General features: G+C 60.6%; 2 non-coding genes across 2 annotated transcripts; both read left to right on the top strand.

Annotated features, from left to right (window-relative positions):
• The first annotated feature begins 12,111 nt into the window (after nucleotides 1–12,111).
• Nucleotides 12,112–12,230, top strand: LOC131864021 (5S ribosomal RNA). The gene has a single exon (XR_009362913.1). It is a non-coding gene; the product is annotated as a 5S ribosomal RNA (ribosomal RNA).
• Nucleotides 12,231–20,047: 7,817 nt separating this feature from the next.
• On the top strand, nucleotides 20,048–20,166 carry LOC131864039 (5S ribosomal RNA). The gene has a single exon (XR_009362931.1). It is a non-coding gene; the product is annotated as a 5S ribosomal RNA (ribosomal RNA).
• The last annotated feature ends 2,334 nt before the right edge of the window (nucleotides 20,167–22,500 follow it).

Below are 22,500 nucleotides of genomic sequence, written 5' to 3'. Positions count from 1 at the left end.
CAAGCACACACACACAAGCATCCTCGGAAGAGGACAGTTCGAGTGACAGGTCAAATCCAAGAGTTCCGAAGACTACCTCCAGGAACAATCGGGAACAAGACCGATTACAAGTCGTCGAGTCTGTTACTGGGCGAACACGAGATGCGCACAGGAAATCGATCAGCCCTCACAATGGCCCAAGGCCAGAGATCGGACTGCTACGATTTACCCCAACAATCATCGTGCCACTCTTCGCAGAGAGGTGATAGACGCCAACGAGCCCGCGCATAGCAATCGAGGTGTAAAAAGGGCGTTGAAGGCAGGAAGCCTGGACGAAAGAGGCTACGAGGTCACCTCGAAGCGGTCTAAGAATCGGGCGCACTTGGGGCGACTACCAGTGCCAACCCCTTATCCCGCGGTGCGTCCGACACACAGAAATTTCCAAGGCGGCCAAGGAGCCTCCCCGCATAGCAATCGGGGTGTGAGGTTACGGATGCAGCATTGATAGCAATCGAGGTGTGAGGCGAAGGATGCAGAAGTGAGAGCCGAGGGATGTAGCAGAGATAGCAATCGGGGTGTGTGATGCAGAAGAGATAGCAATCGAGGTGTGCGGTGGGAAGGGCCCAGCAGCCAGAATGCATGAAGCGACGGATGAAGCAGTGATGACAACCGGGCTGTGAGGAGAGGAGGGATGCAGCCAAGAAAGCAATCAGGGCTCGAGGCAAGGGATGCATCAAGGATAGCAATCATGTTGTGAGGCGAGATTCCAAAGGCTAAACGTGAGAGGCTGCAGGGTCGACTCAGAGAGGTCTATGCATGTGAGAGGCTGAAAGCAAGGTCGACTCGGAGCGGTCTATGCATCGGGCGCGCTTGGGGCGACTACCAGTGCCAACCCCTTATCCCGCGACGCGTCCGACAAAGAGAACGTTCCAAGGCGGCAGAGGAGGTTACCAGCCGAAGGATGCAGTAGCAATAACAGGTATAGTTCCGCGGCGGCCGAGAAGACTCACCGCATAGGAATCGGGATGCGAGGCGAGGGATGCGGCGGGAAGGCCCCGACGGCTAAACGGAAGAGGCTGCAGGGCCGCCTCGGAATGGTCCAAGCATCGGATGCGATTGGGACGACTACCAGTGCCAACCCCTTATCCCGCGATGCGTCCGATACACAGATAGTTCCAAGGCGGCCGAGGAGCCTCACCGCATATCAATCGGGGTGCGAGGCGAGGGATGGGGCGGGAAGGCCCCAACGGCTAGACGGAAGAGGCTTCAGGGCCACCTCGGAATGGTCCAAGCATCGGACGCGCTTGGGGCGACTGCCAGTGCCAACCCCTTATCCCGCGATGCGTCCGATACACAGATGGTTCCAAGGCGGCCGAGGAGCCTCACCGCATAGCAATCGGGGGTGCGAGGCGAGGGATGGGGCGGGAAGGCCCCAACGGCTAGACGGAAGAGGCTTCAGGGCCGCCTAGGAATGGTCCAAGCATCGGACACGCTTGGGGCGACTACCAGTGACAGCCCCCTATCCCGCGATGCGTCCGATACGAAGATGGTTCCAAGGCGGCCGAGGAGCCTCACCGCATAGCAATCGGGGTGCGAGGTGGGGGATGCGGCGAGATGGCCCCAACGGCTAGACGGAAGAGGCCACAGGGCCGCGTCGGAATAGTCCAAGCATCGGACGCGCTTGGGGCGACTACCAGTGACAACCCCTTATCCCGCGATGCGTCCGATACGAAGATAGTTCCAAGGCGGCCGAGGAGCCTCACCGCATAGCAATCGGGGTGCGAGGTGGGGGATGCGGCGAGATGGCCCCAACGGCTAGACGGAAGAGGCTGCAGGGCCGCCTCGGAATAGTCCAAGCATCGGACGCGCTTGGGGCCACTACCAGTGACAACCCCTTATCCCGCGATGCGTCCGATACGAAGATAGTTCCAAGGCGGCCGAAGAGCCTCACCGCATAGCAATCGGGGTGCGAGGTGGGGGATGCGGCGAGATGGCCCCAACGGCTAGACGGAAGAGGCCACAGGGCCGCCTCGGAATAGTCCAAGCATCGGACGCGCTTGGGGCGACTACCAGTGACAACCCCTTATCCCGCGATGCGTCCGATACGAAGATAGTTCCCAGGCGGCCGAGGAGCCTCACCGCATAGCAATCGGGGTGCGAGGCGAGGGATGCGGCGAGATGGCCCCAAAGGCTAGACGGAAGAGGCTGCAGGGCTGCCTCGGAATAGTCCAAGCATCGGACGCGCTTGGGGCGACTACCACTGCCAACCCCTTATCCCGCGATGCGTCCGATACACAGATAGTTCCGAGGCGGCCGAGGAGGTGGGGGATGCAGCGAGATGGCCCCAACGGCTAGACGGAAGAGGCTGCAGGGCCGCCTCGGAATAGTCCAAGCATCGGACGCGCTTGGGGCGACTACCAGTGACAACCCCTTATCCCGCGATGCGTCCGATACACAGATAGTTCCGAGGCGGCCAAGGAGCCTCACCGCATAGCAATCGTGGTGCGAGGTGGGGGATGCGGCGAGATGGCCCCAACGGCTAGACGGAAGAGGCTGCAGGGCCGCCTCGGAATGGTCCAAGCATCGGATGCGCTTGGGGCGACTACCACTGCCAACCCCTTATCCCGCGATGCGTCCGATACACAGATAGTTCCAAGGCGGCCGAGGAGCCTCACAGCATAGCAATCAGGGTGCGAGGCGAGGGATGCGGCGAGAAAGCCCCAACGGCTAGAGGGAAGAGGCTTCAGGTCCGCCTCGGAATGGTCCAAGCATCGGACGCGCTTGGGGCGACTACCAGTGACAACCCCTTATCCCGCGACGCGTCCGATACACAGATAGTTCCAAGGCGGCCGAGGAGCCTCACCGCATAGCAATCGGGGTGCGAGGCGAGGGATGCGGCGAGAAGGACCCAACGGCTACACGGAAGAGGCTTCGGGGCCGCCTCGGAATGGTCCAAGCATCGGACGCGCTTGGGGCGACTACCAGTGACAACCCCTTATCCCGCGACGCGTCCGATACACAGATAGTTCCAAGGCGGCCGAGGAGCCTCACCGCATAGCAATCGGGGTGCGAGGCGAGGGATGCGGCGAGAAGGACCCAACGGCTAGACGGAAGAGGCTTCGGGGCCGCCTCGGAATGGTCCAAGCATCGGACGTGCTTGGGGCGACTACCAGTGACAACCCCTTATCCCGCGACGCGTCCGATACACAGATAGTTCCAAGGCGGCCGAGGAGCCTCACCGCATAGCAATCGGGGTGCGAGGCGAGGGATGCGGCGAGAAGGACCCAACGGCTAGACGGAAGAGGCTTCGGGTCCGCCTCGGAATGGTCCAAGCATCGGACGCGCTTGGGGCGACTACCAGTGACAACCCCTTATCCCGCGACGCGTCCGATACACAGATAGTTCCAAGGCGGCCGAGGAGCCTCACCGCATAGCAATCGGGGTGCGAGGCGAGGGATGCGGCGAGAAGGACCCAACGGCTAGACGGAAGAGGCTTCGGGTCCGCCTCGGAATGGTCCAAGCATCGGACGCGCTTGGGGCGACTACCAGTGACAACCCCTTATCCCGCGACGCGTCCGATACACAGATAGTTCCAAGGCGGCCGAGGAGCCTCACCGCATAGCAATCGGGGTGCGAGGCGAGGGATGCGGCGAGAAGGACCCAACGGCTAGACGGAAGAGGCTTCGGGTCCGCCTCGGAATGGTCCAAGCATCGGACGCGCTTGGGGCGACTACCAGTGACAACCCCTTATCCCGCGACGCGTCCGATACACAGATAGTTCCGAGGCGGCCGAGGAGCCTCACCGCATAGCAATCGGGGTGCGAGGTGAAGGATGCGGCGAGAAGGACCCAACGGCTAGACGGAAGAGGCTTCGGGTCCGCCTCGGAATGGTCCAAGCATCGGACGCGCTTGGGGCGACTACCAGTGACAACCCCTTATCCCGCGACGCGTCCGATACACAGATAGTTCCAAGGCGGCCGAGGAGCCTCACCGCATAGCAATCGGGGTGCGAGGCGAGGGATGCGGCGAGAAGGACCCAACGGCTAGACGGAAGAGGCTTCAGGGCCGCCTCGGAATGGTCCAAGCATCGAACGCGCTTGGGGCGACTACCAGTGACAACCCCTTATCCCGCGACGCGTCCGATACACAGATAGTTCCGAGGCGGCCGAGGAGCCTCACCGCATAGCAATCGGGGTGCGAGGCGAGGGATGCGGCGAGAAGGACCCAACGGCTAGACGGAAGAGGCTTCAGGGCCGCCTCGGAATGGTCCAAGCATCGGACGCGCTTGGGGCGACTACCAGTGACAACCCCTTATCCCGCGACGCGTCCGATACACAGATAGTTCCGAGGCGGCCGAGGAGCCTCACCGCATAGCAATCGGGGTGCGAGGCGAGGGATGCGGCGAGAAGGACCCAACGGCTAGACGGAAGAGGCTTCAGGGCCGCCTCGGAATGGTCCAAGCATCGGACGCGCTTGGGGCGACTACCAATGACAACCCCTTATCCCGCGACGCGTCCGATACACAGATAGTTCCGAGGCGGCCGAGGAGCCTCACCGCATAGCAATCGGGGTGCGAGGCGAGGGATGCGGCGAGAAGGACCCAACGGCTAGACGGAAGAGGCTTCAGGGCCGCCTCGGAATGGTCCAAGCATCGGACGCGCTTGGGGCGACTACCAGTGACAACCCCTTATCCCGCGACGCGTCCGATACACAGATAGTTCCGAGGCGGCCGAGGAGCCTCACCGCATAGCAATCGGGGTGCGAGGCGAGGGATGCGGCGAGAAGGACCCAACGGCTAGACGGAAGAGGCTTCAGGGCCGCCTCGGAATGGTCCAAGCATCGGACGCGCTTGGGGCGACTACCGTTGCCAACCCCTTATCCCGCGATGCGTCTGATACACAGATAGTTCCGAGGCGGCCGAGGAGCCTCACCGCATAGCAATCGGGTTGCGAGGCAGATTATTGGGAAGGGAACCCCCTGGGATGCGGCTCAAGCAGTGCCCAAAGGGACTGGAATGCGGAATCACATCGAGAGACCCAAATGCTATACGAGGGCTCAAATCGAATTATCGATTTGGCCACGACATGGACGCATCGGAACGACTACCTTTGCCGAACCACTCGCAATTGCATCCATACCGAAACCAATAGACATTTCCGTTAGAGCCCTCGCATAGCATTCGGGAATCTCGCATGCCCCTCTAAATCGACCAATGCTGGCGCTCAATGAAAATCCGAGCGCTACCACCGTTCGAGCGCCAGCATTGGTCGAGTTAGAGGGGCACGGGGGAGAATGCTCCAGTCAACACCTCCCCTATATAAGTTATTTGTCCGATTCTCGCACAACCGTAGTCTGCCTCGTCGAATCAAACAACGGTCCCAGATTCCGACTTCCGTTCCGTAGAGACCCAAAAGCTAGATGGAGGCTCGCAAGAAAGAGAGTCGGCGCATAGCAATCGGGTTTCTCGAACGTTTAGGGACCGAGCTCACTTGCGGATAGGGCAAAATCCGCCAAGCAACCCAAAAGCTAGACGGGGGCTCGAATCGAATCGCCTAGGCGGCCACAACAACGACGTGTTGGATCGACTACCAGTGCCAAACCATTCAGCAAGACTAGTCTGTGTCGAGGCCGGATAGAGATTCTCAGAGAGCGCCCGCATAGCATTTAGGAGACCTGCCGCGTCCCTCACACTCGACAAATGGTGGTGCACGTTTATAAATCCGAGCGATCCCAACCCTTTCAAGCACCAACATCGGTCGAGATAGAGGGGCACGGAGGGGGCTGCGTGAGACAACACAGTCCCCTATATAAGTTATTTGTCCGATTCTCACACATCCGAAGAATGGTCATCAAATCGGACAACAGCCCAAACTTCCGACTTCCGTCCCAGAAAGCCCAAGAGCTATCTAAAACGTTCATGGCCGGAACTCGATCGCGGCTATACCAGTCCGCCAAGCAACCCAAAAGCTAGACTGGAGCTCTAGTCGAATCACCTCTGTGGCCATTGCAAGGACGTGTTGGAGCGACTACCATTGCCGAACCATTCCGCAGGTCGAGTCCATACCAAGGCCGCATAGAGATTCACGATGAGCTCCTGCATAGCAATCAGGAGACTTGCCGTGTCCATCACAATCGATAAATCCTGGTGCAAGATTTTTGCATCCGAGCGCTCCAACCAGTCGAGCACCAGCATCAATCGACATAAACGGGCACGGGGGGAGGATGCTCGAGAACACTACCTCCCCTATATAAGTTATTTGTCCGATTCTCAAGCAGCCGAAGTCTGGTCATCGAATCGGGTCAAAGACCACAACTTCCGACTTTACCCACAATGCAAGTCATCGAATCGAACATCGGCCCCCGAGTCGGACTCCATGCGTATGTCAGGTCATCGGACCCAAATTCCGCCTTCCTGCGCATGGCGGGCCATCAATATCAACTCGGTCATCGGACCCAAACTCCGCCTTTTTGCGTATGGCACGCCTTCAAATCGGTCATCGGACCCAAATTCCGCCTTCCTGTGCATGGCGGGCCATCAACATCAACTCGGTCATCGGACCCAAATTCCGCCTTTCTGCGCATGGCACGCCATCAACTCGGTCATCGGACCCAAATTCCGCCTTCCTGCGCATGGCAGGTCATCGGACACAAATTCAGACCTCGCCAATATGCCTACGTATCGAATCGGTCATCGGACCCAACTTCCGACTTCATCCATACTGTAGGGTCTTTGAGGTTGGCGCGGTGCGCTCAACCCAGGGAGTCGACCCATCGAAGCATACACCTCCCCTATATAAGCTATTTGTCCGATTCCCACACCTGTGTAGTTTGCACCTCTGACCAGGACATCGACCCCAACTTCCGAACTCGACTGCAACGACGGCACCAGCGCCTTGGTGCGCACCTTGTGACGCACAGTCCCAACATTCGCCTTCCTGCACATGGCAGGTCATCGGACCCAAATTCCGACCTCGCGAGTATGCCTACATATCGAATCGGTCATCGGACCCAACTTCCGACTTCATCCATACCGTAGGGTCTTTGAGGTTGGCGCGGTGCGCTCAACCCGGGGAGTCGACCCAACGAAGCATACACCTCCCCTATATAAGCTATTTGTCCGATTCCCACACCTGTGTAGTTTGCACCTCCGATCAAGACATCGACCCCAACTTCCGAACTCGCCTCCAACGACCGAACCAGCGCCTTGGTGCGCACCTTGCAACGCACAGTGCCAACATTCGCCTTCCTGCACGTGGCAGGTCATCGGACCCAAATTCCGACCTCGCGAGTATGCCTACATATCGAATCGGTCATCGGACCCAACTTCCGACTTCATCCATACCGTAGGGTCTTTGAGGTTGGCGCGGTGCGCTCAACCCGGGGAGTCGACCCAACGAAGCATACACCTCCCCTATATAAGCTATTTGTCCGATTCCCACACCTGTGTAGCTTGCACCTCCGATCAGGACATCGACCCCAACTTCCGAACTCGACTAAAAAGACCGCACCAGCGCCTTGGTGTGCACCTTGCAACGCACAGTGTCAACATTCGCCTTCCTGCACATGGCAGGTCATCGGACCCAAATTCCGACCTCATGAGCATACCTACTAATCGAATCGGTCATCGGACCCAACTTCCGACTTCATCCATACCGTAGGGTCTTTGAGGTTGGCGCGGTGCGCTCAACCTGGGGAGTCGACCCATCGAAGCATACACCTCCCCTATATAAGCTATTTGTCCGATTCCGACACCTGTGTAGTTTGCACCTCCGCTCAGGACATCGACCCCAACTTCCGAACTCGCCTGCAACGACCGAACCAGCGCCTTGGTGCGCACCAAAAGTGCGCACTTTTGGAGGGCACTTTTCTGCGCTCCAAAGGTGCGCACTTTTGGAGGGCACTTTTTGGAGGGCACTTTTCTGCGCTCCAAAGGTGCGCACTTTTGGAGGGCACTTTTTGGAGGGCACTTTTCTGCGCTCCAAAGGTGCGCACTTTTGGAGGGCACTTTTTGGAGGGCACTTTTCTGCGCTCCAAAGGTGCGCACTTTTGGAGGGCACTTTTTGGAGGGCACTTTTCTGCGCTCCAAAGGTGCGCACTTTTGGAGGGCACTTTTTGGAGGGCACTTTTCTGCGCTCCAAAGGTGCGCACTTTTGGAGGGCACTTTTTGGAGGGCACTTTTCTGCGCTCCAAAGGTGCGCACTTTTGGAGGGCACTTTTTGGAGGGCACTTTTCTGCGCTCCAAAGGTGCGCACTTTTGGAGGGCACTTTTTGGAGGGCACTTTTCTGCGCTCCAAAGGTGCGCACTTTTGGAGGGCACTTTTTGGAGGGCACTTTTCTGCGCTCCAAAGGTGCGCACTTTTGGAGGGCACTTTTGTGCACTCCAAAGGTGCGCACTTTTGGAGGGCACTTTTCCTGTGCTCCAAAGGTGCACACCTAGGTGAGCACCTTCGACCACACCTTGTAGCACACCAAACTCTGACTTTCGACTTCATCCGCAATGCAGGGTCTTTGAGGTTGGCGCAATGCGCACAACCAGGGGAGTCGACCCATCAAACCCAACACCTCCCCTATATAAGCTATTTGTCTGATTCTCATACATGCGTAGCCTGCAGGAGCAATTAGGACATCGACCCCAACTTTCGGCTTCTAAACGAAAACAAGGTCTTTGAGGTTGGTGTAATGCGAACAACTAGGGGAGTCAACCCATCAAACCCAACACCTCCCCTATATAAGCTATTTGTCTGATTCTCATACATGTGTAGTCTACAGGAGCAATTAGGACATCGACCCCAACTTTTGACTTCTTAACGAAAACAAGGTCTTTGAGGTTGACGTAATGCGCACAACCAGGGGAGTCGACCCATCAAACCCAACACCTCCCCTATATAAGCTATTTGTCCGATTCTCATACATGTGTAGCCTGCAGGAGCCATTAGGACATTGACCCCAACTTTTGACTTCTTAACGAAAACAAGGTCTTTGAGGTTGGCGTAATGCGCACAACCAAGGGAGTTGACCCATCAAACCCAACACCTCCCCTATATAAGCTATTTGTCTGATTCTCATACATGTGTAGCCTGCAACAACGATTAGGACATCCACCCCAACTTCTGAATTCGTCTGCGTTGACCGCACCAAAGGTGCACGCCTTGGTGCTCACCAAAATCCGACTTCCGACTTCTTCTGCTATGCGGGGTCTTTGAGGTTGGCGCAGTGCGCACAACCAGGGGAGTCAACCCACCGAATGCAACACCTCCCCTATATAAGCTATTTGTCTGATTCTCATACATGCGTAGACTGCAGCAATGATTAGGACATCCACCCCAACTTTTGACTTCTTAAACAAGACAGGGTCTTTGAAGTTGGTGCAGTGCACACAACCAGGGGAGTCGACCCATCAAACGCAACACCTCCCCTATATAAAGCTATTTGTCCGATTCTCATACGTGTAGTCTGCAGCAGCGATTAGGACATCGACCCCAACTTCCGAATTCGTTTGCATTGACCGCACCAAAGGTGCACGCCTTGGTGTGCACCCTGGAGTGCACTTTGGTGCTCACCTCGGTGCACACTTTGGTGTGCACCTCGGTGTGCACCAAAGGTGCGCACCTTGGAGCGCACCAAAGGTGTACACTTTGGAGCGCACCACATAGGGTCTTTGAGAGGTTGGCGCAGTGCGCACACCAAGGTGGGTGTTGAGGTGCGTGCCGAGGTGGGTGGGTGCTAGGGTGCGCTCCATGGTGGGTGCCAGGGTGGGTGCGTGCTAGGGTGGATTCCAAAGAGGGTCATAGGGTGGGTGCCAAGGTGGGTTGGTGATATAGTGGGTTCAAAGGTGGGTACTAGGGTGGGTTCCAAGGTGGGTCACAAGTTGGGTGCCAGGATGCGTGGGTGTTAGGTTGGGTGCCAAGGTGGGCTCCTGCGTGGGTGGGTGCTAGGGTGGGTTTCAAGGTGGACGCGAGGGCGGGTGCCAAGGTGGGTAACAAGTTGGGTGTTAGGATGGGTGAGTGCTAGAGTGGGTGCCAAGGTGGGTGGGTGCTAAGGTGGATGCCAAGGTGGTTCACAGGGTGGGTGGGTTCTAGGGTGAGTTCCAAGGTGGGTCACAGGTTCAGTGCTAGGGTGGGTGTCAAGGCGGGTGTCGAGGTGCCTGGGTGCTAGGGTGTGGATGCCAATGTGGGTCATAGGGTGGGTACTAGGGTGGGCTGCAATGTGGGTGCCAAGGTGGGTAACATGCTCGGTGGGTTCTAAATTGGGTGCCAGGGTGGGTGTGCACCCACCTTGCCCGAGGTGGGTGCCAAGGTGCCAGTGTGGGTGGGTGCTAAGGTGGATGCCAAGGTGGGTGAGAAGGTGGGTGATAGGTTGAGTGGTAGGATGGGTGGGTGCCAAGATGGGTCACAGGGTGGGTGCAAGGGTGGGTAGGTGCTAGGGTTGGTGTCAGGGTGGGTGGGTGCTAGGTTGGGTTCCAAGGTGGGTGCGAGGGTGAGTGTCAAGGTGGGTCACAGGTTAGGTGCTAGGATGGGTGAGTGCTAGGGTGCAAAGGTGCCAGGGTGGGTGCTAGGATGGGTCGATGCTAGGGTGAGTGGCAAGGTGGGTCCACAAGTGTCAAGGTGGGTGCCGAGGTGGGTGCCAAGTCGGCGACTGCTATGGTGGATGCCAAGGTGGGTCACGGGGTGGGTGCCAAGTTGCTAGGTTGGGTTCCAAGGTGGGTGCCAACGTGGGTGCTAGGGTGCGTGGGTTAAAGGGTGTGTCACAACGTGGGTGCCAGGATGGGTGCGCACCCACACTGGCCAAGACGGGTGCGGGTGCAAGGTTGGGTTCCAAGCCCGGTCACAGGCTGGGTGCTAGGATGGGTGGGTGCCAAGGTGGGCACCAGGGTGGGTGCACCCACCCTGGCCAAGGTGGGTCACGGGGTGGGTCCTAGGGTGGGTAACAGGGTGGGTACTAAGGTGCGTGCCAAGGTGGGTCATAGGGTGGGTGCCAAGGTGGGCACCAGGGTGGGTGTGCACCAACCCTAGCCAGGGTAGGTCACGGGGTGGTTGTCGGGGTGGGCGTCAAGGAGCCAAGGTGGGTGGCAAGTAGCCAAGTTGCGTGCCAAGGTGGGTGTCGGGGTGGGTGCCAAGGATCCAAGGTGGGTGCCAAGGAACCAAGGTGGGTGTCTGGGTGGGTGCCGAGGTGGGAGCCAGGGTGGGTCCCAAGGTGAGTGCAAAGGTGGGTGCCAGGGTCAAGGTGAGTGCCAATGTGGGTTCCAAGGTGCCAGGGTCAGGGTGAGTGCCAATGTGGGTTCAAAGGTGCTAAGTTGGGTGCGAGGTTGGGTGCGAGGGTGGGTGGGTGCCAAGGTGTGCTAGGTGGAAGCCCGGGTGGGTCGGCATCCCATGGGTGTCGAGTTGGGTGCCTGATGGGTGCTTCTTGTCAAGTTTTAGTCGTCGGGACTCATTTCGAGCCTTAGAGGTCGTTTCTTGTCCGGTTGCCCTGTCTTCGACCTGGGAACCCAATTTTGGTCCTCGGGTCCCATTTTTTTTTGTCTCGCATCCCACTTTTGGCCTGTGGCCTTTTCGGGGTCGATTCTCGTTTTGGGCATCAGAGCATGTTTCTTCTCCTAAAACCCAATATTTGTTTATTAAGTCTCGGAACACATTTTTGTTCTCGTGGACCCATCATGGGTCTTGGAACGCATTTGTGGTCCTTGGGTCCCATTTTGCATCCCGAAACTTGTGTTTTGGTGCTTGATCCCTATTTTGGGTGCCCACCTTGCACCAAGTGCGCACCCGGGGCAAACCGAGCGCCTTGGTGCACCGGGGCAAGATCGAGCGTGCACCCGAGGCGCCCCGAACATGCACCAAGGTGCACTCGGCCCACATGTGAGCGCAGGTCGTTGCGCCCGAGGTGGTGTGTGGGCACCGCGTTGCAGACGGGACACTGCACGCACACGACGCCCCCTCCAGGTGCACGCACGTAGGCCGGGCCGGGTGCACACCCGACGCCCTAGCAAGGTGCGCGCACCCGGGCAGGGCTCACACTTGGCGAACGGGGCGCACTTCGCGAGGGAGGGTGTGCACCTCGACGGGGGTGGGTCGCCGGGGTGGATTCGCACGTGGGTCGCGGTTTGCTAAGTACACACTGCGACAAGCTCATAACGGGTGCGATCATACCAGCATTAGTGCACCGGATCCCATCAGAACTCCGCAGTTAAGCGCGCTTGGGCCGGAGTAGTACTGGGATGGGTGACCTCCCGGGAACTCCCGGTGTTGCACCCTTTTTTAGTTTTTCGCCGGGCGTCGCAATGCTATTTGAATAAACCTTTTGCCCGTTTGCGTTCTCGTCGGGGCCGGGCCGGGCCGGGGTGCGCTGCCCGCACTACCGCGCGCGCGGGGGCGACACCGAGCGCGCACCCGAGGCACCCCGAGCACACAGGCCACGGTGCAACCCGGGCGTTGTGCGCGCACCCCGGTGCGCCCGAGGTGCTGCGCGCGCACCCAGGTGAAATCGGTGTGCACCTCGGCCAGTGCGCGCTCGGTCGAGTCGCGCACGTTGGCCAAGGTGCACGGTGATGTTTCTTACTCTAAGGTTCCGCACCAGACGCCCGGGACAGGTGAGCGAAGCTGGGCGGGGCCGGGTGCGCGGCCGGGGCAGGTGCACGCAGCTGGAGAGAGCTTTGGAGCACACTTCGGAGCGCACCAATGATGCGCTCCATTCAAAAGTTTCCTGAAAAGGCAAAAAAAGTTGAGATTATAGAATTTCCCACTTGAGAGATTGTAAAAAAAAAAAATTTAAAATGAAGGAAACGCGGGTGCCAAGGTGTGCGCAGCCCAGCCAAGGTGTGCGCACCAAGGCGCCCACCCTGGCGAAGGTGCACGCAAGGTGCGCACCCGAGGCAAACCGGACAATTAACCCAACTTTCGACTTCGCGCGCACCTTGGAGCGCACTTCGGAGCGCTCCTTGGTGCGCACCAATCTTGGGCACCTCGGAGTGCACCATGGCGCCCACCAAGGTGCGCACCCGGGGCAAACCGAGCTCCGACTTCGTGCGCACCTTGGAGCGCACGAAAGGTGCGCACCATGGCGCCCACCAAGGTGCGCAGCCCAGCCAAGGCGTGCGCATCAAGGTGCGCACCCTGGCGAAGGTGCGCACCCGGGGCAAACCGAGCTCCGACTTCGTGCGCACCTTGGAGCGCACAAAAGGTGCGCAACCCAGCCAAGGTGTGCGCACCCCGGTCAAACCGAGCTCCGAATCGTGCGCACCAGAGGTGCACGCCATCGTGCGCACCTTGGAGCACACTTCGGAGCCCTCCTTGGTGCGCGCCGATGTTGCGCACCTCGGAGCGCACCCGGGGAAAACAATGCAATTAACCCGACTTTCGACTTCGTGGGCACCTCGGAGCGCTCTCGGGTTCGCACCTCGGAGCACACCGAGGTGCGCACCTTTGATGCGCTGCCTTCACCAATTTCCAGAAAAGGCAAGAAAACATTGAGAAGGTGTGCACACCGAGGTGCCCACCCTGGCGAAGGTGCACGCGAGGTGCGCACCCGGGGCAAACCGGGCTCCGACTTCGTGCACGCCGCACCTTGGAGCACACTTCGGAGCGCTCCTTGGTGCGCACCAGGGCGCGCAACCCAGCCGAGGTGCCCACCCCGGCGAAGGTGCACGCGAGGTGCGCACCCGGGGCAAACCGGGCTCCGACTTCGTGCACGCCATGGTGCCCACCGCGGCGAAGGTGCACGCGAGGTGCGCACCCGGGGCAAACCGGGCTCCGACTTCGTGCACGCCGCACCTTGGAGCACACTTCGGAGCGCTCCTTGGTGCGCACCATGGTGCCCACCAGGGCGCGCAACCCCGCCGAAGGTGCACGCGAGGTGCGCACCCGGGGCAAACCGGGCTCCGACTTCGTGCACGCCGCACCTTGGAGCACACTTCGGAGCGCTCCTTGGTGCGCACCATGGTGCCCACCAGGGCGCGCAACCCCGCCGAAGGTGCACGCGAGGTGCGCACCCGGGGCAAACCGGGCTCCGACTTCGTGCACGCCATGGTGCGCACCGCGGCGAAGGTGCGCACCCGGGGCAAACCGGGCTCCGACTTCGTGCACGCCGCACCTTGGAGCACACTTCGGAGCGCTCCTTGGTGCGCACCAGGGCGCGCAACCCAGCCGAGGTGCCCACCCCGGCGAAGGTGCACGCGAGGTGCGTACCCGGGGCAAACCGGGCTCCGACTTCGTGCACGCCGCACCTTGGAGCACACTTCGGAGCGCTCCTTGGTGCGCACCATGGTGCCCACCAGGCCGCGCAACCCAGCCAAGGTGTGCGCACCAAGGTGCACGCGAGGTGCGCACCCGGGGCAAACCGGGGTCCGACTTCGTGCACGCCGCACCTTGGAGCACACATCGGGGCGCTCCCGGGTTCGCACCGGCGTTGCGCACCGTGGTGGGCACCTCGGAGCACACCAAGGTGGGCAGCGAGGTGCGCACCTTTGATGCGATGCCTTCACTAATTTCCATAAAAGGCAAAAAAAAAACGAGATTTTAAAATTTCCGTTTTGAAAGATAGTGAGAAAAAGGGAATGCTGGTGCCATCTTGAGCCCGCCCTGGTGCGCAGCCCAGCCAAGGTGTGCGCACCAAGGTGCCCACCCTGGCGAAGGTGCGCGCCCGGGCAATTAATCCAACTTCCAACTTCGCGCGCGCCAGGGTGGGAGCGCACCCAACAACCGGGCCTGGGAAGAGCCAATGCGAGAAACCCCACCAAACGCTCTGACAAAAAAAGAGGGGGCGCTCCAGTAACCCCGCTTCGGAGCGCACCCTGGGCAAACCCAGCCAAGGTGCCCACCCCGGCCAAGGTGCAGGCGAGGTGCGCACCCGGGGCAAACCGGGCTCCGACAACGTGCACGCCGCACCTTGGAGCACACTTCGTAGCGCTCCCGGGTGCGCACCTCAGAGCACACCAAGGTGGGCAGCGAGGTGCGCACCTTTGATGCGCTGCCTTCACTAATTTCCAGAAAAGGCAAAAAAAAAAGGAGATTTTAAAATTTCCGTTTTGAAAGATAGTGAAAAAAACGGAACGCGCGTGCCATCTTGAGCCCGCCCTGGTGCGCAGCCCAGGTAAGGTGCCCACCCTGGCAAAGGTGCGCACCCGGGCAATTAACCCTACTTCCGACTTCGTGCGCGCCAGGGTGGCAACCGGGCCTCGGAAGAGCCAATGCGAGAAACCCCACCAAACGCTCCGACAAAAAAAGAGGCGGCGCTCCAATAACCCCGCTTCGGAGCGCAGCCGGGGCAAACCCAGCCAAGGTGCCCACCCCGACGAAGGTGCACGCGAGGTGCGCACCCGGGGCAAACCGGGCTCCGACAACGTGCACGCAGCACCTTGGAGCACACTTCGAAGCACTCCCGGGTGCCCACCGGCGTTGCGCACCGTGGTGGGCAGCGAGGTGCGCACCTTTGATGCGCTGCCTTCACTAATTTCCAGAAAAAGGCAAAAAAAAATGAGATTTTAAAATTTCCGTTTTGAAAGATAGTGAAAAAAAAGGAACGCGGGTGCCATCTTGAGCCCGCCCTGGTGCGCAGCCCAGGCAAGGCATGCGCACCAAGGTGCCCACCCGAGGTGCACACCCGGGGCAAACCGGGCTCCGACTTCGTGCAGGCCGCACCTTGGAGCACACTTCGGAGCGCTCCTTGGTGCGCACCATGGTGCCCACCAGGGCGCGCAACCCAGCCAAGGTCTGCACACCAAGGTGCCCACCCCGGTGAAGGTGCACGCGAGGTGCGCACCCGGGGCAAACCGGGCTCCGACTTCGTGCACGCCATGGTGCCCACCGCGGCGAAGGTGCACGCGAGGTGCGCACCCGGGGCAAACCGGGCTCCGACTTCGTGCACGCCGCACCTTGGAGCACACTTCGGAGCGCTCCTTGGTGCGCACCATGGTGCCCACCAGGGCGCGCAACCCAGCCAAGGTGTGCGCACCAAGGTGCACGCGAGGTGCGCACCCGGGGCAAACCGGGGTCCGACTTCGTGCACGCCGCACCTTGGAGCACACATCGGAGCGCTCCCAGGTTCGCACCAGCGTTGCGCACCTTTGATGCGCTGCCTTCACTAATTTCAAGAAAAGGCAAAAAAAAACGAGATTTTAAAATTTCCGTTCTGAAAGATAGTGAAAAAAACGGAACGCGGGTGCCATCTTGAGCCCTTCCTGGTGCGCAGCCCAGGCAAGTTGTGCGCACCAAGGTGCCCACCCTGGCGGAGGTGCGCGCCCGGGGCAATCCGGGCTCCGACTTCGTGCACTGCATGGTGCCCACCAAGGCGCGCAACCCAGCCAAGGTGCCCACCGCAGCGAAGGTGCACGCGAGGTGCGCACCCGAGGTGCACACCCGGGGCAAACCGGGCTCCGACTTCGTGCACGCCGCACCTTGGAGCACACTTCAGAGCGCTCCTTGGTGCGCACCAGGGCGCGCAACCCAGCCGAGGTGCCCACCCCGGCGAAGGTGCACGCGAGGTGCGCACCCGGGGCAAACCGGGCTCCGACTTCGTGCACGCCATGGTGCCCACCGCGGCGAAGGTGCGCACCCGGGGCAAACCGGGCTCCGACTTCGTGCACGCCGCACCTTGGAGCACACTTCGGAGCGCTCCTTGGTGCGCACCATGGTGCCCACCAGGCCGCGCAACCCAGCCAAGGTGTGCGCACCAAGGTGCACGCGAGGTGCGCACCCGGGGCAAACCGGGGTCCGACTTCGTGCACGCCGCACCTTGGAGCACACATCGGGGCGCTCCCGGGTTCGCACCGGCGTTGCGCACCGTGGTGGGCACCTCGGAGCACACCAAGGTGGGCAGCGAGGTGCGCACCTTTGATGCGATGCCTTCACTAATTTCCATAAAAGGCAAAAAAAAAACGAGATTTTAAAATTTCCGTTTTGAAAGATAGTGAGAAAAAGGGAATGCTGGTGCCATCTTGAGCCCGCCCTGGTGCGCAGCCCAGCCAAGGTTTGCGCACCAAGGTGCCCACCCTGGCGAAGGTGCGCGCCCGGGCAATTAACCCAACTTCCAACTTCGCGCGCGCCAGGGTGGGAGCGCACCCAACAACCGGGCCTGGGAAGAGCCAATGCGAGAAACCCCACCAAACTCTCTGACAAAAAAAGAGGGGGCGCTCCAGTAACCCCGCTTCGGAGCGCACCCTGGGCAAACCCAGCCAAGGTGCCCACCCCGGCCAAGGTGCAGGCGAGGTGCGCACCCGGGGCAAACCGGGCTCCGACAACGTGCACGCCGCACCTTGGAGCACACTTCGTAGCGCTCCCGGGTGCGCACCTCAGAGCACACCAAGGTGGGCAGCGAGGTGCGCACCTTTGATGCGCTGCCTTCACTAATTTCCAGAAAAGGCAAAAAAAAAAGGAGATTTTAAAATTTCCGTTTTGAAAGATAGTGAAAAAAACGGAACGCGCGTGCCATCTTGAGCCCGCCCTGGTGCGCAGCCCAGGTAAGGTGCCACCCTGGCAAAGGTGCGCACCCGGGCAATTAACCCTACTTCCGACTTCGTGCGCGCCAGGGTGGCAACCGGGCCTCGGAAGAGCCAATGCGAGAAACCCCACCAAACGCTCCGACAAAAAAAGAGGCGGCGCTCCAATAACCCCGCTTCGGAGCGCAGCCGGGGCAAACCAAGCCAAGGTGCCCACCCCGACGAAGGTGCACGCGAGGTGCGCACCCGGGGCAAACCGGGCTCCGACAACGTGCACGCAGCACCTTGGAGCACACTTCGAAGCACTCCCGGGTGCCCACCGGCGTTGCGCACCGTGGTGGGCAGCGAGGTGCGCACCTTTGATGCGCTGCCTTCACTAATTTCCAGAAAAAGGCAAAAAAAAATGAGATTTTAAAATTTCCGTTTTGAAAGATAGTGAAAAAAAAGGAACGCGGGTGCCATCTTGAGCCCGCCCTGGTGCGCAGCCCAGGCAAGGCATGCGCACCAAGGTGCCCACCCGAGGTGCACACCCGGGGCAAACCGGGCTCCGACTTCGTGCAGGCCGCACCTTGGAGCACACTTCGGAGCGCTCCTTGGTGCGCACCATGGTGCCCACCGGGGCGCACCCGAGGCAAACCGGGCTCCGACTTCGTGCACGCCGCACCTTGGAGCACACATCGGAGCGCTCCCAGGTTCGCACCAGCGTTGCGCACCTTTGATGCGCTGCCTTCACTAATTTCCAGAAAAGGCAAAAAAAAACGATATTTTAAAATTTCCGTTCTGAAAGATAGTGAAAAAAACGGAACGCGGGTGCCATCTTGAGCCCTTCCTGATGCGCAGCCCAGGCAAGTTGTGCGCACCAAGGTGCCCACCCTGGCGGAGGTGCGCGCCCGGGGCAAACCGGGCTCCGACTTCGTGCACTGCATGGTGCCCACCAAGGCGCGCAACCCAGCCAAGGTGCCCACCGCAGCGAAGGTGCACGCGAGGTGCGCACCCGAGGTGCACACCCGGGGCAAACCGGGCTCCGACTTCGTGCACGCCGCACCTTGGAGCACACTTCAGAGCGCTCCTTGGTACGCACCAGGGCGCGCAACCCAGCCAAGGTGCTCACCCCGGCGAAGGTGCACGCGAGGTGCGCACCCGGGGCAAACCGGGCTCGGACTTCGTGCACGCCGCACCTTGGAGCACACATCGGAGCGCTCCCGGGTTCGCACCAGCATTGCGCACCTTTGATGCGCTGCCTTCACTAATTTCCAGAAAAGGCAAAAAAAAGAAAAAAATGAGATTTTAAAATTTCCGTTTTGAAAGATAGTGAAAAAAACGGAACGCGGGTGCCATCTTGAGCCCGCCCTGGTGTGCAGCCCAGGCAAGTTGTGCGCACCAAGGCACCCACCCTGGCCAAGGTGGGTCACGGGGTGGGTCCTAGGGTGGGTAACGGGGTGGGTACTAAGGTGCGTGCCAAGGTGGGTCATAGGGTGGGTGCCAAGGTGGGCACCAGGGTGGGTGTGCACCAACCCTAGCCAGGGTAGGTCACGGGGTGGTTGTCGGGGTGGGCGTCAAGGAGCCAAGGTGGGTGGCAAGTAGCCAAGTTGCGTGCCAAGGTGGGTGTCGGGGTGGGTGCCAAGGATCCAAGGTGGGTGCCAAGGAACCAAGGTGGGTGTCTGGGTGGGTGCCGAGGTGGGAGCCAGGGTGGGTCCCAAGGTGAGTGCAAAGGTGGGTGCCAGGGTCAAGGTGAGTGCCAATGTGGGTTCCAAGGTGCCAGGGTCAGGGTGAGTGCCAATGTGGGTTCAAAGGTGCTAAGTTGGGTGCGAGGTTGGGTGCGAGGGTGGGTGGGTGCCAAGGTGTGCTAGGTGGAAGCCCGGGTGGGTCGGCATCCCATGGGTGTCGAGTTGGGTGCCTGATGGGTGCTTCTTGTCAAGTTTTAGTCGTCGGGACTCATTTCGAGCCTTAGAGGTCGTTTCTTGTCCGGTTGCCCTGTCTTCGACCTGGGAACCCAATTTTGGTCCTCGGGTCCCATTTTTTTTTGTCTCGCATCCCACTTTTGGCCTGTGGCCTTTTCGGGGTCGATTCTCGTTTTGGGCATCAGAGCATGTTTCTTCTCCTAAAACCCAATATTTGTTTATTAAGTCTCGGAACACATTTTTGTTCTCGTGGACCCATCATGGGTCTTGGAACGCATTTGTGGTCCTTGGGTCCCATTTTGCATCCCGAAACTTGTGTTTTGGTGCTTGATCCCTATTTTGGGTGCCCACCTTGCACCAAGTGCGCACCCGGGGCAAACCGAGCGCCTTGGTGCACCGGGGCAAGATCGAGCGTGCACCCGAGGCGCCCCGAACATGCACCAAGGTGCACTCGGCCCACATGTGAGCGCAGGTCGTTGCGCCCGAGGTGGTGTGTGGGCACCGCGTTGCAGACGGGACACTGCACGCACACGACGCCCCCTACAGGTGCACGCACGTAGGCCGGGCCGGGTGCACACCCGACGCCCTAGCAAGGTGCGCGCACCCGGGCAGGGCTCACACTTGGCGAACGGGGCGCACTTCGCGAGGGAGGGTGTGCACCTCGACGGGGGTGGGTGGCCGGGGTGGATTCGCACGTGGGTCGCGGTTTGCTAAGTACACACTGCGACAAGCTCATAACGGGTGCGATCATACCAGCGTTAGTGCACCGGATCCCATCAGAACTCCGCAGTTAAGCGCGCTTGGGCCGGAGTAGTACTGGGATGGGTGACCTCCCGGGAAGTCCCGGTGTTGCACCCTTTTTTAGTTTTTCGCCGGGCATCGCAATGCTATTTGAATAAACCTTTTGCCCGTTTGCGTTCTCGTCGGGGCCGGGCCGGGCCGGGGTGCGCTGCCCGCACTACCGCGCGCGCGGGGGCGACACCGAGCGCGCACCCGAGGCGCCCCGAGCACACAGGCCACGGTGCAACCCGGGCGTTGTGCGCGCACCCCGGTGCGCCCGAGGTGCTGCGCGCGCACCCAGGTGAAATCGGTGTGCACCTCGGCCAGTGCGCGCTCGGTCGAGTCGCGCACGTTGGCCAAGGTGCACGGTGATGTTTCTTACTCTAAGGTTCCGCACCAGACGCCCGGGACAGGTGAGCGAAGCTGGGCGGGGCCGGGTGCGCGGCCGGGGCAGGTGCACGCAGCTGGAGAGAGCTTTGGAGCACACTTCGGAGCGCACCAATGATGCGCTCCATTCAAAAGTTTCCTGAAAAGGCAAAAAAAGTTGAGATTATAGAATTTCCCACTTGAGAGATTGTAAAAAAAAAAAATTTAAAATGAAGGAAACGCGGGTGCCAAGGTGTGCGCAGCCCAGCCAAGGTGTGCGCACCAAGGCGCCCACCCTGGCGAAGGTGCACGCAAGGTGCGCACCCGAGGCAAACCGGACAATTAACCCAACTTTCGACTTCGCGCGCACCTTGGAGCGCACTTCGGAGCGCTCCTTGGTGCGCACCAATCTTGGGCACCTCGGAGTGCACCATGGCGCCCACCAAGGTGCGCACCCGGGGCAAACCGAGCTCCGACTTCGTGCGCACCTTGGAGCGCACGAAAGGTGCGCACCATGGCGCCCACCAAGGTGCGCAGCCCAGCCAAGGCGTGCGCATCAAGGTGCGCACCCTGGCGAAGGTGCGCACCCGGGGCAAACCGAGCTCCGACTTCGTGCGCACCTTGGAGCGCACAAAAGGTGCGCAACCCAGCCAAGGTGTGCGCACCCCGGTCAAACCGAGCTCCGAATCGTGCGCACCAGAGGTGCACGCCATCGTGCGCACCTTGGAGCACACTTCGGAGCCCTCCTTGGTGCGCGCCGATGTTGCGCACCTCGGAGCGCACCCGGGGAAAACAATGCAATTAACCCGACTTTCGACTTCGTGGGCACCTCGGAGCGCTCTCGGGTTCGCACCTCGGAGCACACCGAGGTGCGCACCTTTGATGCGCTGCCTTCACCAATTTCCAGAAAAGGCAAGAAAACATTGAGAAGGTGTGCGCACCGAGGTGCCCACCCTGGCGAAGGTGCACGCGAGGTGCGCACCCGGGGCAAACCGGGCTCCGACTTCGTGCACGCCGCACCTTGGAGCACACTTCGGAGCGCTCCTTGGTGCGCACCAGGGCGCGCAACCCAGCCGAGGTGCCCACCCCGGCGAAGGTGCACGCGAGGTGCGCACCCGGGGCAAACCGGGCTCCGACTTCGTGCACGCCATGGTGCCCACCGCGGCGAAGGTGCACGCGAGGTGCGCACCCGGGGCAAACCGGGCTCCGACTTCGTGCACGCCGCACCTTGGAGCACACTTCGGAGCGCTCCTTGGTGCGCACCATGGTGCCCACCAGGGCGCGCAACCCCGCCGAAGGTGCACGCGAGGTGCGCACCCGGGGCAAACCGGGCTCCGACTTCGTGCACGCCGCACCTTGGAGCACACTTCGGAGCGCTCCTTGGTGCGCACCATGGTGCCCACCAGGGCACGCAACCCCGCCGAAGGTGCACGCGAGGTGCGCACCCGGGGCAAACCGGGCTCCGACTTCGTGCACGCCGCACCTTGGAGCACACTTCGGAGCGCTCCTTGGTGCGCACCAGGGCGCGCAACCCAGCCGAGGTGCCCACCCCGGCGAAGGTGCGTACCCGGGGCAAACCGGGCTCCGACTTCGTGCACGCCGCACCTTGGAGCACACTTCGGAGCGCTCCTTGGTGCGCACCATGGTGCCCACCAGGCCGCGCAACCCAGCCAAGGTGTGCGCACCAAGGTGCACGCGAGGTGCGCACCCGGGGCAAACCGGGGTCCGACTTCGTGCACGCCGCACCTTGGAGCACACATCGGGGCGCTCCCGGGTTCGCACCGGCGTTGCGCACCGTGGTGGGCACCTCGGAGCACACCAAGGTGGGCAGCGAGGTGCGCACCTTTGATGCGATGCCTTCACTAATTTCCATAAAAGGCAAAAAAAAAACGAGATTTTAAAATTTCCGTTTTGAAAGATAGTGAGAAAAAGGGAATGCTGGTGCCATCTTGAGCCCGCCCTGGTGCGCAGCCCAGCCAAGGTGTGCGCACCAAGGTGCCCACCCTGGCGAAGGTGCGCGCCCGGGCAATTAACCCAACTTCCAAC

This window comes from Cryptomeria japonica, unplaced genomic scaffold (genome assembly GCF_030272615.1).
Source record: "Cryptomeria japonica unplaced genomic scaffold, Sugi_1.0 HiC_scaffold_74, whole genome shotgun sequence".
In the NCBI taxonomy this organism is placed as follows: Eukaryota; Viridiplantae; Streptophyta; class Pinopsida; order Cupressales; family Cupressaceae; genus Cryptomeria; species Cryptomeria japonica.
Note: the sequence above shows the minus strand (reverse complement) of the source record. Positions and strands in the feature narration are given on the sequence as shown.